Consider the following 12050-nt stretch of genomic DNA (forward strand, 5'->3'; position numbering starts at 1 on the left):
TGGAGCCGGGAGGAGGGAACGCTCTGTACAGCTAAAAGGATGTGCAGAGCTTGAAGCGCCAGGCATGAGATGGCAGGGCTGCTGTCATCCGTCATGTCCTGAAGGGCTGCAGAGAGAGAAACAGAGGCACAGTCAGAGGCTGGATCTGCGGGGAACTGGGCAGAGCCTCCAGCCTCTTCCATAGCACGCAGCTGCTGGCACGGCCTGGAGGAAGCAGGAGCCAAGAAGGACGAGCTGGCAGCTGCTGGCCAGGAATGCCCCGCAGGCCCCTGCAAGGTGTCTGTGCTGTGGCCCCGCTGCCCTTGGGGCGCGCAGGGAGCGGAGCCGTCGGCGGGCGGGCCAGGGAACGCAGCTGCCAGCGGCAGCCCCCGCCGAGAGCCCGCGGGCCTCACTCACCGCTGCAGATGATGCGGAACTGCGGCTGCTGCCCTGTCAGGTAGCGCCCGGCCATCCCTAGGGAACACAGAGCGTGTCCTGCCTTCAGAGGCACAGCTGCCGCCCACGGGCGCTGCCAGCCCTGAGGCCACACGCCCTGCTGGCCCGGCAGGGCTCAGCCCGGGCCCCTGGCGCACGCTGCCGCCCCAGGGCACGGCTGCCAGAGGGCGGCAGCAGCAATGCCCAGGCCAGCGGGGGCTGCACATGCCCGCGCCCGGATCCTGCTGCCGGCACAGCAGGCGGGGCCGGGGCCGAGCTGCGGCAATGGGGCGGGCCGGGGAGGGAGCCGGGCTTGGCGCTCACCCATGAACCTGACGGCCGCCTCTCGCAGGGGCTCCTGTGCGCTCCGCAGGTACGGCAGGGCCCGGCGCAGGTGCTCGGCCGCTCTGCTCCTGTCCTCTGCCAGCTGCAGAGAGCGGCAGGGCACGGAGGGAAAGGGTTGATGCGGGCCCTGCCCCTGGGCCGGGCGCTCCCCACGGCCGGCGCTGCTCCCCCTGCCCACAGAGCCCCGAGGCCCGGCCAGCAGCCGCAGGCGCCGGGCTCGACACGGGGCACAGGGCCCGGCGAGCCGCGCTGCTGCCCCGCAGCAGAGCCCGGCTGGCTCGGGGCTCCGTGGGCACCGGCCGTGGGGCCACAGGAGCCTGGAGCAGAGCCCGCACGGCCCAGGGAAGGGAGCGGCGTGTGGGGCGCAGGCCGGTGCCCCTGCGTGCGGCACTGGGCAGGGGCCACAGCTGCCAGCCCCACAGACTGGGCGCCGTGGGCAGGCGGCTGCTCCGGGGATTGGGCTGGGCATTCCAGGCTGTCCTTACCAAGCACTCAGCAAATCTTCACATCTGATCCGTCTGCAGCAGCTGCTTGAGATCCTTCCTCTTCAGGAACCTCACTGCAGAAAGCAGCGTTTCCCGAGAGGCCTGCAGAGCAGCAGAGACCCAGAGATGGCACCGCAGCCCAGGGCACAGGAGCCGAATCTCTGTGCCAGGGCTGGGAGGAGGCTGGAGCCCGTCAGGTGCCAGGGGGTGGGGAGACAGCTGAGCCCCTTCCATGGGGACACCCAGGAGCCTCACCTGTGCCACACACTGGTTCTTATTGTGGCAGTGGAAGAAGAGTGGGAGCAGGCTCTGGCTCCCAGCCTTCTTCAGGGGCTTTTCTCCCTTTGCCACTACAAAGGCAATCACGTCTTGGAAGAGGTGAATGGAGAGCAGCTGCAAAAGACTGTTGTCCTGTTGGAAAGGAAGCCAAAGCCCTCCACATCTGCTGCTCCAGGCCCCCCTGTGCCCAGGCCCAAGGCAGCACCCAAGTGCCCGTGGCTGGGGGCACAGAGCCTCACATTGTCAAAGAGCTGCCAGAGCACCTCAGCCAGCTGCAGGGCGATGGGGCTGGCTATTGCCAGGTCTTCCTGCAGCATCAGGAGGATGAGCACAATGAGGGTCCTCTCCACGATGTCTTCATCCCTATCCCACAGTAGCTTCACAAGGCTTTCGGTCAGGCTGTACATGCTTGGATCCTGTGTGCAAAACAAGGCTGGGCAACCCCACGCTGCTGCTGCTGCTGCTGCTGCAGGGCTCAGAGGCCAAAGGCCTGTCCCAAAGCACTCGGGCAGTTGAACAGCGAGCCTGGAGAGCTGGGAGCAGCTGCCACAGCTGCCAAAGCCCAGCTGAGCCCAAGGGGCTGCTTGCCCCAGCCCCACGCTGCCAGCACAGCTTCAGCTGCTGCCTCCTCCTCACCATTGAGGTGAGCACCACGAGGCCTCGGAGCGCCACGCGACGCATCTCCCTGGACTGGCTCTGCAGGTGCCTTGTCAGGATCTCCAGGACTTGTTCAGCACATTTGCTCAAGTCCAGGCAATCCAGGAGCTGCAAGGCACAGAGCAGGCACAGAGGTGCCAGCTGGCAGGAGCTCAGAAGTGCACAGGGCCGAGCCAAGGCAGCAGCACAGGGCACAGGCAGCGTCCCAGGCAGCTGCGGCTACGAGAGGGCAGAGGGCTGGGAGGCAGCTCAGCCAGGCAGCGCTGGCCATGGGGCTCACCTCCACCAGGAAGGCCAGGGCGGGCAGTTCCCAGTCTGAAACGCCTTCGCTGAGCAGCTCAAAGAGGCAGGATGCCATGCTGCAGCACCAGATGGTGGAGACACAGCGCATCTCCCTGGCAGGGAGAAAAAGGCACCATTGCTCCTGGGCCGGGCGGGCAAACCTCTCCCAGGGCTGACTGGCAGAGCTCTGCTCTGCTGCCGAGCTCCCCGGGGGCGCTTTGGGAGGCGGCTGTTCCCGGGCACCCTCCTCTGCCGGCCCTTTCCAGTCTGCTCATCCCTCCCTTGGTGACAAGGCCCTGCTGCCCACGAGCACGGGGACTGTGTGGGGCGTTGTGGGCACAAAGGAGAGGGGCAGCGGGGAGAACGAGGTCTCACCTGGCCAGCAAACCCACTGCACAGTGGTGGGTGTCGGCACGGAGCAGCGTGTCCCAGGCACGCTTGCGTTCCATGGACAGCACCACGTGCTCATAGCGCATTTGGCAGAGCAGGGCCTTCAGGGTCTGCAGCGCAAAGCTGTGTGCAGAGCAAAGGCCAGGTCACGAGCCCCAGCTCCTGCCCTGGGGCATGGGAGGGATGGGGAGACTGGGAGGACTGGCACGGAGCACCTGTTGGGGTTGGCGGAGAGGCCGTGTTGCTCCTGGCATCCCTGCCCCAAGGTCTCAACCTCTTCTGGCATCTCCTGCGTGCTGATGTAAGCTTGGAAGAGCAGATGCAGAAAGAGACTGGGGAAATCCTCCAGCACGACAGGCGAGCGCCAGGCCAGATTGAAGATTTTCCACAGTGCCACGGTTGCCTGCAAGAAATAAAACAGCCAGAGACAACGCTCAGTGGCCAAGACATCCACATGGCAGGGCCTGAGCGTGCGAGGGAGAGGTCGAGGGAGACACAGGGGCAGCAGCCAGCCTGGTGCCCCTGAGCCCTGCCCCTAAGGCAGGATTCAGCCCAGTGCCTGAGGCAGGGAGATGCAGCTGGGGGGAGCACAGAGAGCTGGCTGCTGGAGAGGCGGCCTGGGGGCTGGCAAAGGCCGGCACCAGAAACTCACAGCCAGGGCAAAGACTCCTGCGTCGTCCCCATCGGAGGTGTACACGCTGTGCACTGGCCAGGCGCTCAGCACATGGAGGAGCAGCTGCAGCGCCGGCTCCGCAGTCCTGCTCGAGGACATGATGGTTCCCCACATAGTGGCGGCAGCTCTGTGGGGTCAGAGCTCTGTGTCAGGGCGGGCTCGGCCACAGCGCCGTGGCCTGGGCAGCTGCAGGGCCCCGCGCTGGCCCTCAGCCCTGCCTCTGCCCACTGCCCCTGGCCGGCAGCGGCCAGCCAGCCCACGTGGGTCCAGGCCCGGAGGGGCAGGGAGGGAGTGTGGCACCAGGCTCAGGAGCTGACATGGCAGCACTGGAAAACAGAGGAGCCAGAGGATCCTGGAACTGCCCGCCTGTCTGGCAGTCAGCAGGGACAGGCTCTACAGGGTGACGGCCGGTGAAGCCTAAGCCCTCAAGGCACGTGGGGCTGCCCTACCTGTCACACGATGGGGCTCAGCGCAAGAGGGTGATCAGCACGTCACAGGGGTGTTCCTGGGTCAGCTCCAGAAGGGCCTTGTCCAGCCTGTGCCCAGCAGCCTCATTGGCCATGAGCCACTGGTGGATGTACCTCACCATGGCGGGCACCTGCAGAGGGCACGGGGAGACTCGCAGAGCTGCCAGAGCAGCAACTTCCCCTGAGAAGTGCTTCCCTTCCAACCGCATTGGGCCGGGTCTCAGAGGCCGAGGGAGCCCGGCAGAGCCGGCTGGAGGCGCCACACCACTGCTGGGAGCATCGAGCCCTTGCCCAGGCTGCTTACTTGCGTTGGATTGGAGACACCCTCCTCCACAAGCAATTCCAGCATGGCAGCACCGGTCTCGGCATCGAGGAACGGAAGGTTGGCCAAGATGCCCGTGCCCACACCGGCGGTCTCTTCCTGCCAAGGGCACGTGATGAATTGACAGAGGGTCTGCAGGAGAAGGGCAGCAAGAGAGGGAGAACCCATGGAGTGCTCCAAGCCTGGTGCTTGGCTGAGCAGTGCCAGCAGGCCCAGCCCAGGCGGGGATGGCCGCAGGTACCTGCGCCGTTCTACCCAAGCGGCCATGGGCGTCCTCTTGTTCCTCTGTCCGGTCCTTGGCTGCATCTGGCAAAGAGCGAGCGCAGCCAAAGCTGAGGGGCTGCGGGAGAGGCCAGAGAACACAGCCCAGCCCTGAGCTCCCCAGGCAGGGAGAGCCTCGGGATGCCCCGGGGGATGGAGCGCGGCTGCCAGGGGCTCCAGCCCAGCTTCTGTCCTATCCATGGATATGTCCACAGGGATGGGATGGGATGGGATGGGATGGGATGGGATGGGATGGGATGGGATGGGATGGGATGGGATGGGATGGGATGGGATGGGATGGGATGGGATGGGATGGGGCCAAGCTGGCTGCAGGCACCAGCCCTGCGGCCCAGCTCTGACACTCACGCTCCTGCAGCATCTGGAACTGCTCCAGTTCTTCAGGCTGCTGTGCTGAGGTAGCTCCAGCCTCTTCCTCCTCCAGCCAGGCCAGCTTGGGCACACTGTGGGCTCTCTGCTCCATGTCACTCTTTGCAGTTAGGAGTGCTTGCTGAAGCAGAGAGGCCTCGGAAGGGCTGAAGATGAGCAAGTGCTGCAGTCATGCCCTGAAGGCACCTGCAACAGAGGAGCCTCGGGAAGGCTACAGGACAGGAAGTCCTGCAGTCTGTCCTCGAGGGCAGCAGCAAGAGAGAAGTCTCAAGAAGGAAATAGGACTGCAAGTCCCGCAGTCTGTCCTCGAGGGCACCGGCCGCAGGGATGGCAGACGCTTGGGAAATGCTCCACGTCCCCGAGTCCCGCAGCCTGGCCTCGAGGTCACCTGCACCGGGAACACCTCGGAAAAGCTCCGGGACAGCAAGGAACGAGCTGGCTGTGTGGGGGCTCCTCACAGCACTGCTCTGTCCCGTCCTGTCCTGTCGCGTGCACTGAGCACTGTGGCGTGGCCGTGGCGCCGCCAGCACCTACGTCACGGCGTGTCACAAAGGGTCACCCTCGCACACTCTGTCCCTTTCCATCCCACGGTGACCACAGTGTACTGTGTCACAGAGAGCCCCAGGACACACCTCCACGTGCCCTGGGGACACCCCCACCCCACCCAAACTGCCCCAGCTTGCAGGCAAGGCCTTGCCCCAAGTGTTGAAGACACAGCCCAGCAGGAACTTTAGCAACAGCCCAAACAAGAAGCAGCTGCTCCTCTGCTCTGCCTGCTCAGGGCAGCAGAATGAGCCCCCACGGCTGCCAGCGCAGCAGAGCAGGAAGGGCACCGAGGCCTTCCACAGGCCCTGCCACGGCCTCTTTGGGACCAGTCCCGGTGCTGGGTGGCCGGCACACTGGCAGGTGTGTGACACAGACACGGGACGTGTGGCCCAGAGTTCCAATGCTGCTCTGTCCCCTGGGCAGCGCTGACAGCAGCAGCTGTGGAAGAGTCCCTGCCAAAGGAGATTTGCCATGCCCAAGGCCTGCCAATGCTGGTGCTTCTCTCCTGCCACAGAGACCTGTGGCCCCAGGGGACATCTCTGCCAGAGGACAGCCAAAGCCAACGTGCCTTGGTGTCTATGTGATCTTTTCTGCCGGTGGCAGGAGCACCTGGAGCAATTGGTGGCCACACTTGGTATCTGTCAGAAGGCAGAAGCTGTTGTCCCTTCCTGGAATGATTTTTGCTCAGAAGTGATTATCTGCAGCACAAAACCACCATCCACTATTGGCATTCACAGGACAATGCCGTTCTTACAGAGATGCTGTCAAGTTGCCTTGTGTGCTTCTGGCTGTTTTTCTTTCTCTCTGGATGAAAACATCAGCCCAGCGTCTGATGGCCAATGCTGCGGGTGCTGCCCGTCTGGCTGTGGCCAGCAGCTCATGCCCAAACACAAGCGGGCGCCTTCTGGGCAAGGGGATGGACTGGCACGAGCAGCCATTTTCCCTGGTGTCACAGTTTGATGCTGGCACAATGCCAGTGCACCCATGAAAATACATTCTCCCTGGTGTCTGCTGTGAGATGTGACCAGGAACAGAGCGAAGCAGGCTCCAGCTTCAGAATACAAAGAAAAAAATCTTTATTACCTTACAATATATAAAAGAAACACACAGAAAGAATGAAAACCTTCCAAACATTCCTCCTCCCCCCAGCCAAATTCCCCATACATCACAGTAAGGCAAAACCTTGTATTCGCAATTCAGTTGCCACCCCTCAGGTCACCAACTGTCAGTCCATCACCACCTCTCAGATAATCAACTCTCAGTTCATCAAGGAGAGAGGAGTCCCTCTTGTGCCACAGGCTTCCCCAGGAAACACAGTTGAAACCTCTTGTGTTTCGGTGTCACACGTGGCACTGCCCAGAGATCATTTCCCATCGTGACATCTTCCTTCCATGCCCAGTGCTCTCAGCACTGCGCATGAACCAGAGCTGCTTGTGGGGTTCCCCTTTTAAGGATGCTTTGCCCAGTTCCAAAAATGAGCACAGTCTCTCACTTTTGGGACACCTGTCCCCCCCAAATTCACCCCCTGGGGCCGAGGGGTCTCAAGAACAAAGATCTTCTTCCTCACTGAAGGCAGAGGGCACCACCACCCTCCTCATCCATCTCTGTTCTTGCCACTCCTTCACATCACATCACTGCACTCTCTTGGCTCTGAGCCATTGCCTCCCCCTAAATGCAGTCTCTGTGTCACAGGAAAAATGGTTCTGTCCATGGCTGCACAAGAAAAGTCCAGCCAAAGGTCACTCCATCATCTCCTCCCGCCTAGGATTCTTCTCAACTTCTTCTGACATCTTTCGCTTGCATGGACTTTGATCACACTTGCCCATTTTCTCCTATTTCATCCATGTCTCTCTTCTCATTCAACTCCAGGAGGATCAGCATTTTTAAGGTCTCCATCATCCAAGAAAAGGGTTAAAATCTCGGGCTCTGCCTGCCCAGAACTCCCACGCTGGCCTTGCCGGGCACCTTCTCTCTGCACCCTTTCTCCTTCTCGGCTGTGCTGCCAGCACAAGGTAGCAAATTTCAAGGTGGCACAGGCACAGGCACCGGCTCTCCCTTTCTCTCTGTGGCCGCTGCCCGATGCCTCTCAGCGCTCCTCCACCCTTCCATCCTGCAGGGGCCTTCACCTCCCTTCTCTGTCCAAGGCCCGGCTCCCCTCAGCCGGCCGCTTGGCTTCCCCTCCCGCACCCAGCCCGCAGCCGGGCAGGGCAGCTCTGAACCTTTCACCCACCAGAACCAAGAGAGCTTCCCCTGGGAGTTCTCTGCTTTTAACCCTCTGTGTTCTCAGAGGTGAATCCATGTCCTCAGGGGCCACACCAGGCGCCAATATTCAAATCTGAGCCCTGATTGGTTTGACCACAGCATCCCAAAAAACTCACTTTCTTTTCAAACCACGACAGCGGGACCAAGGGTTCTGAACAGAAAATCCTGAACGAGCTCAGTAACCCAAAAAATGGGCTTAAATGTGAAATGAGCGGCTCTCATTGGCTGGTCCAGCACAGCCCGCGGCTCTCTATCCCCGCCCCACCTGCCCAGCGCCCCAAGGTTCCCCCTACCCAAAAAAACCCCCCGCCCGGGGCTGCAGCGTCCCGGAAAGGTCTCAGCCAATGGCAGCGCAGGCAGGAGGCGGCATAGCCAATGAGAGGTCGGGGCGTTGGATTGCCTCATCGGATGCCGGGCAGAACCCGTGGCCGATCGCTCCCAGAAGCGGCGGCAGCCAATGAGAGCGCGCGGCGCTGCCGAGCCCGCCCTGCTCCGGACTGGCGCTCCCAGCGCAGCGCGGCTGCTTTGGGGCTGCTGCTCCCTGCCCGGCCCCGGCCATGGGGCGAGGGGCGGCAGCTGGGGCCCTGCTGGTGGCACTGGTGGTGCTGGGAGCCCCCCCGGCTGCGGGCGCGGAGCTCTCGAATGAGCGGGGTGCGGGAGGCGCTGGGACACGAGGGAAAATGGGTAAAAGGGGGCGAAGCGGGGAGCCCGGAATGGAGGGGGAGGAGAAGGGACTCCCCAAAAGGAGAGCGGGAGGGGCTGAGGGATGCGGGGAGGGGAGGGGAGGGGAGGGGTGGGGAAGGGGGAAAAAGGGGAGGGGGGACCCCAAAACTGAGCGGGAGGGGGCTGGAGATTGGGGGATTTGTGGGAAAATGGGGAAATGGGACCCCAAAAGTGATTTTGGGAGCGGCCGGAGGTGGGATGGGAGCGGATGTGAAAGAGGAAAGGAGGGAAGGGCGGCAAAGAGGAAGCGGCAGCGCGGGCAGGAGTGTCTCATGGCAGCTGTGGGGCACAGGGGGTGCGGAGTCGGGATCCAGGGTGGCCCCCGGAGCGCTGGGGGGAGAACCCCGGATCTGTGTTCTGCACTCACAGGAGTGTTCCAGGAGATGAGAACGAGAGAGTGTCACTTCATTAATGGTACGGAGAAGGTGAGGTTCCTGAGGAGGTACGTCTACAACCGGAAGCAGTACATGATGTTCGACAGCGACCTGGGGGTGTTCGTGGGAGACACCCGCTATGGGGAGACACAGGATCGGTGCTGCAACGGAATCCCGGAAATACTGGAGGATAATCGGGCTGCGGTTTACACGTTCTGCCGGGCCGGCTACGAGCTTGCTGCCCCGTTCCTCACGGGGCACCGAGGTGAGCGCGGGGCAGAGCGTGTCCCCTCGGGCCCTACCCTGCCAATGACACTGGAGCCCCTCAAAACGTCTCTGAGAATCAGCCCAGGGCCCTCAGCCCGCCTTCGGAACAACCCCGGGGCCTCCTGTCCCACGCAGTGACCCCCGTGGCTCTCCCAGTCCGTCCCAGTCCATCCCTGGGCCTGCCCGGCGTGTCCATCCCGGTTGTCCGTGTAGCCGGCTCCTTTCAGCCAATGAGAGCGCGTCTCTCTGGTGACTCATCGGTTGCCATGCAGAGTCCCTGGCGCTGGAATCCCGAGGGCCCCGCGCTGGACTCGGCCTCCCAGTGCCGCGCACTTCATTCCCAGTTAATTCCAGGGCCACCAAAATCCCTCTGAGTGCCATCCTAGTCGCTCTCAGTACTTCCAAAGTCCCTCCCTCCTCTTCTCAGCCTATTCCAAATCCATTCAAAATTAATTCCCAGTTCATTCTCCGTTCAAGCCCGGACGTCCAACATCCGTCCCAATGTGCCCCACCCTGTCCCATCTCTCTCAGCGCCACCCCAATCGCTCCCAGTCCCTCCCTAGCCCATTCCCAGTCCCTTTCCAGCCAAACCCAGCCCTCTCCTCTCTGTCTCCCAGTGCCCCCCAGCGTGTCCATCTCGCTGATGCCCCCCTCGAGCTCCCAGCCCAGCCCCGGCCGCCTGCTCTGCTCCGTGATGGATTTCTACCCTGCTGCCATCCAGGTGAGGTGGTTCCAGGGCCAGCAGGAGCTCTCGGAGCACGTGGTGGCCACCGACGTGGTCCCCAACGGGGACTGGACCTACCAGCTGCTGGTGCTGCTGGAAACGCCGCCCCGGCGCGGGCTCAGCTACAGCTGCCAGGTGGAGCACGTCAGCCTGGAGCAGCCCCTGAGGCGGCACTGGGGTACGGGGGAGCCCCTGGGGGCGCTGGCAGAGCCACTGGGCTGTGCTGGGAGCCACTGGGAGGGAGCTGGAGAGAGCCGGGCTGGAAGTGGGAGAGGGGCTGGGCAAGGGCTGGGAAGGGCTGGGAAGGGCTTTGAGGGATGCTGGGGAGGGTGGGATGGGTTTGGGGGGTCCTGGTGGGCACTGGGAGGGAGTTTGGGGGTGCTGGGTGTGACTGGGAGGGAGTTTGGGGGCGCCTGGTGCAAAGGGCAGGGGGTTTAGAGGATGCCGGTTGCGACTGGAAGGGACTGGAATGAGGGGGTGCTCGGAGCGCCTTGGTGTGTCGGTGAGAGGTTTTGGGGCTGCTGAGCCCTGCGGACCCCCCAGAGATGCCGCCGGACGCCGCCCGCATCAAGATATTGATGGGGATTGGGGGCTTCGTCTTGGGCTTCGTCTTCCTGTCGCTGGGGCTCGGCTTCTCCCTGCGCAAGAAGGTCAGGGCGGGTGCCGGGGGTGGCGTCCCCGCCGTGGCGGAGCGTGTGCGCTCCCGCCGGGCCCCCAGCCCGGTGTCACCCCCTTTTCTCTGCCCACAGAGCTCCTGAGCCGGCGGCGGCCGCAGCCCCTCCCCGTGGGCTCGGGCCTGGCCGGGACCCCCCGCTCCGTCCCCGCTCCGCTGATTTTGGGGGGGTCCCGTGTCCCCCCAGCCCCGCTGGCGCTCTGCCCCCGCCCAGTGCCCGCTGCCAGTGCTCCCAATAAAGCTTCCCAGTTGGGCCCGGGGCCGTTTATTGGGGGTGATGGGGAGGGATTTGGGGGGGCGATGGGACGGATTTGGGCAAAGGGAGGGGGACAAAGGGTGGGGGCTGGGCCCGGGGGCAGCGGGAAGGGGAGGTGGAGGAGGAGGAGGAAGAAGAGGAAGAGGAAGAGGAAGGATCAGGAGAAACGCTGGAGAGAAGAGGAAAAGGAGGCAGGATAAGAAATGAGGAGGTGGGGGAAGGAGGAACTGGAAAGAAGAAGAAGAGGAGGAAGAAGAGCAGCAGCACCAGAACCTCACCGTTTTTCCACCCCCCCAGAGCTTCAGCCCCCCCGGCCCCATCAGCATCGCCCCCTCTCCACATCCTGCACTGAGCAGGGAGGGAGAGCTCAACCCTTTTTAGGAATATCTAATTAATTTAAAATAACTAATACTTTTTAATTTTAATAAAATGTTATTTTAATTTATGAAAACATCATATAACTTAAATTTATATAATTTAAAAAATAATTTTATATTTGTGAGGGAGTCGGTTCCGAATTTTCCCTCATCTACCTCAGGATCGTCATTTGGGGACCACTAAGAAAAGACCACCCCTGTCTTAAATCTCTGGCTCCAAAGCAGAAAGTCACATGCCAACAACGCCCTAGATCTGAGAGCGTTGCTAAGCCATTGTTCTCACAGGTGTTGTTTGCTGTGTGCTACACTGAGCCCAAGGAGAAGAAGAAGGCGGCGTCGCAGACATTTCTTCACAGAAATCCTTTCTTTCGGATTTCTGCGTCTTCTGGAGGCCAGAGACCTCAGAAGAGAAGGTAAACAATTATTATCAGATGCTGTGGAATGCAACAGGGGTTTCTTGATTGGCTCATGCTTCTTGTTTATAATTAAGGGCCAATCACATAATGCAAGCCGGGGACCGAGTCCTTGGGCACAACTTTGTTATAGATTCTTTCTATCTATTCTTAGCTCAGCTTAGCAGCTCTGCAACCTCTCTCTTTATTCTTATTAGTATAGTTATAATGTATTATATATTATACATCAATAAATTCAGCTTTCTGATCTAGAAACAAGATTCACCGTCTCTCTCTCACCAGCAGTGACCCACTCAGGACGCTGTAATAAGGGGGCACCATGCCCTTTGTGCAACAACAGCCTTGGGAGCTGTCCCACCTCTTGGCCTGGCTGGACTTCTCCTGAGTTTCAGGTGGTCCCCCCACAGAAGACCCTCACCTGTTTTACAACCACCGTGACAGACAGACTGAGATGGAAGGAGCCTCTCCATCAA

The 12050-nt window shown here is 61.7% G+C and overlaps 1 protein-coding gene and 1 pseudogene across 1 annotated transcript in view; both read left to right on the top strand.

Annotated features, from left to right (window-relative positions):
* Positions 1-12050, top strand: part of LOC131093388 (uncharacterized) — a 270394-nt gene that overhangs the window by 147685 nt on the left and 110659 nt on the right. The window lies entirely within an intron of this gene.
* LOC131093366 (zinc finger protein 271-like) overlaps positions 1-12050 on the top strand; it is a 158738-nt pseudogene that overhangs the window by 82334 nt on the left and 64354 nt on the right.

Source organism: Melospiza georgiana, chromosome 25, assembly GCF_028018845.1.
Source record: "Melospiza georgiana isolate bMelGeo1 chromosome 25, bMelGeo1.pri, whole genome shotgun sequence".
Taxonomy (NCBI): Eukaryota; Metazoa; Chordata; class Aves; order Passeriformes; family Passerellidae; genus Melospiza; species Melospiza georgiana.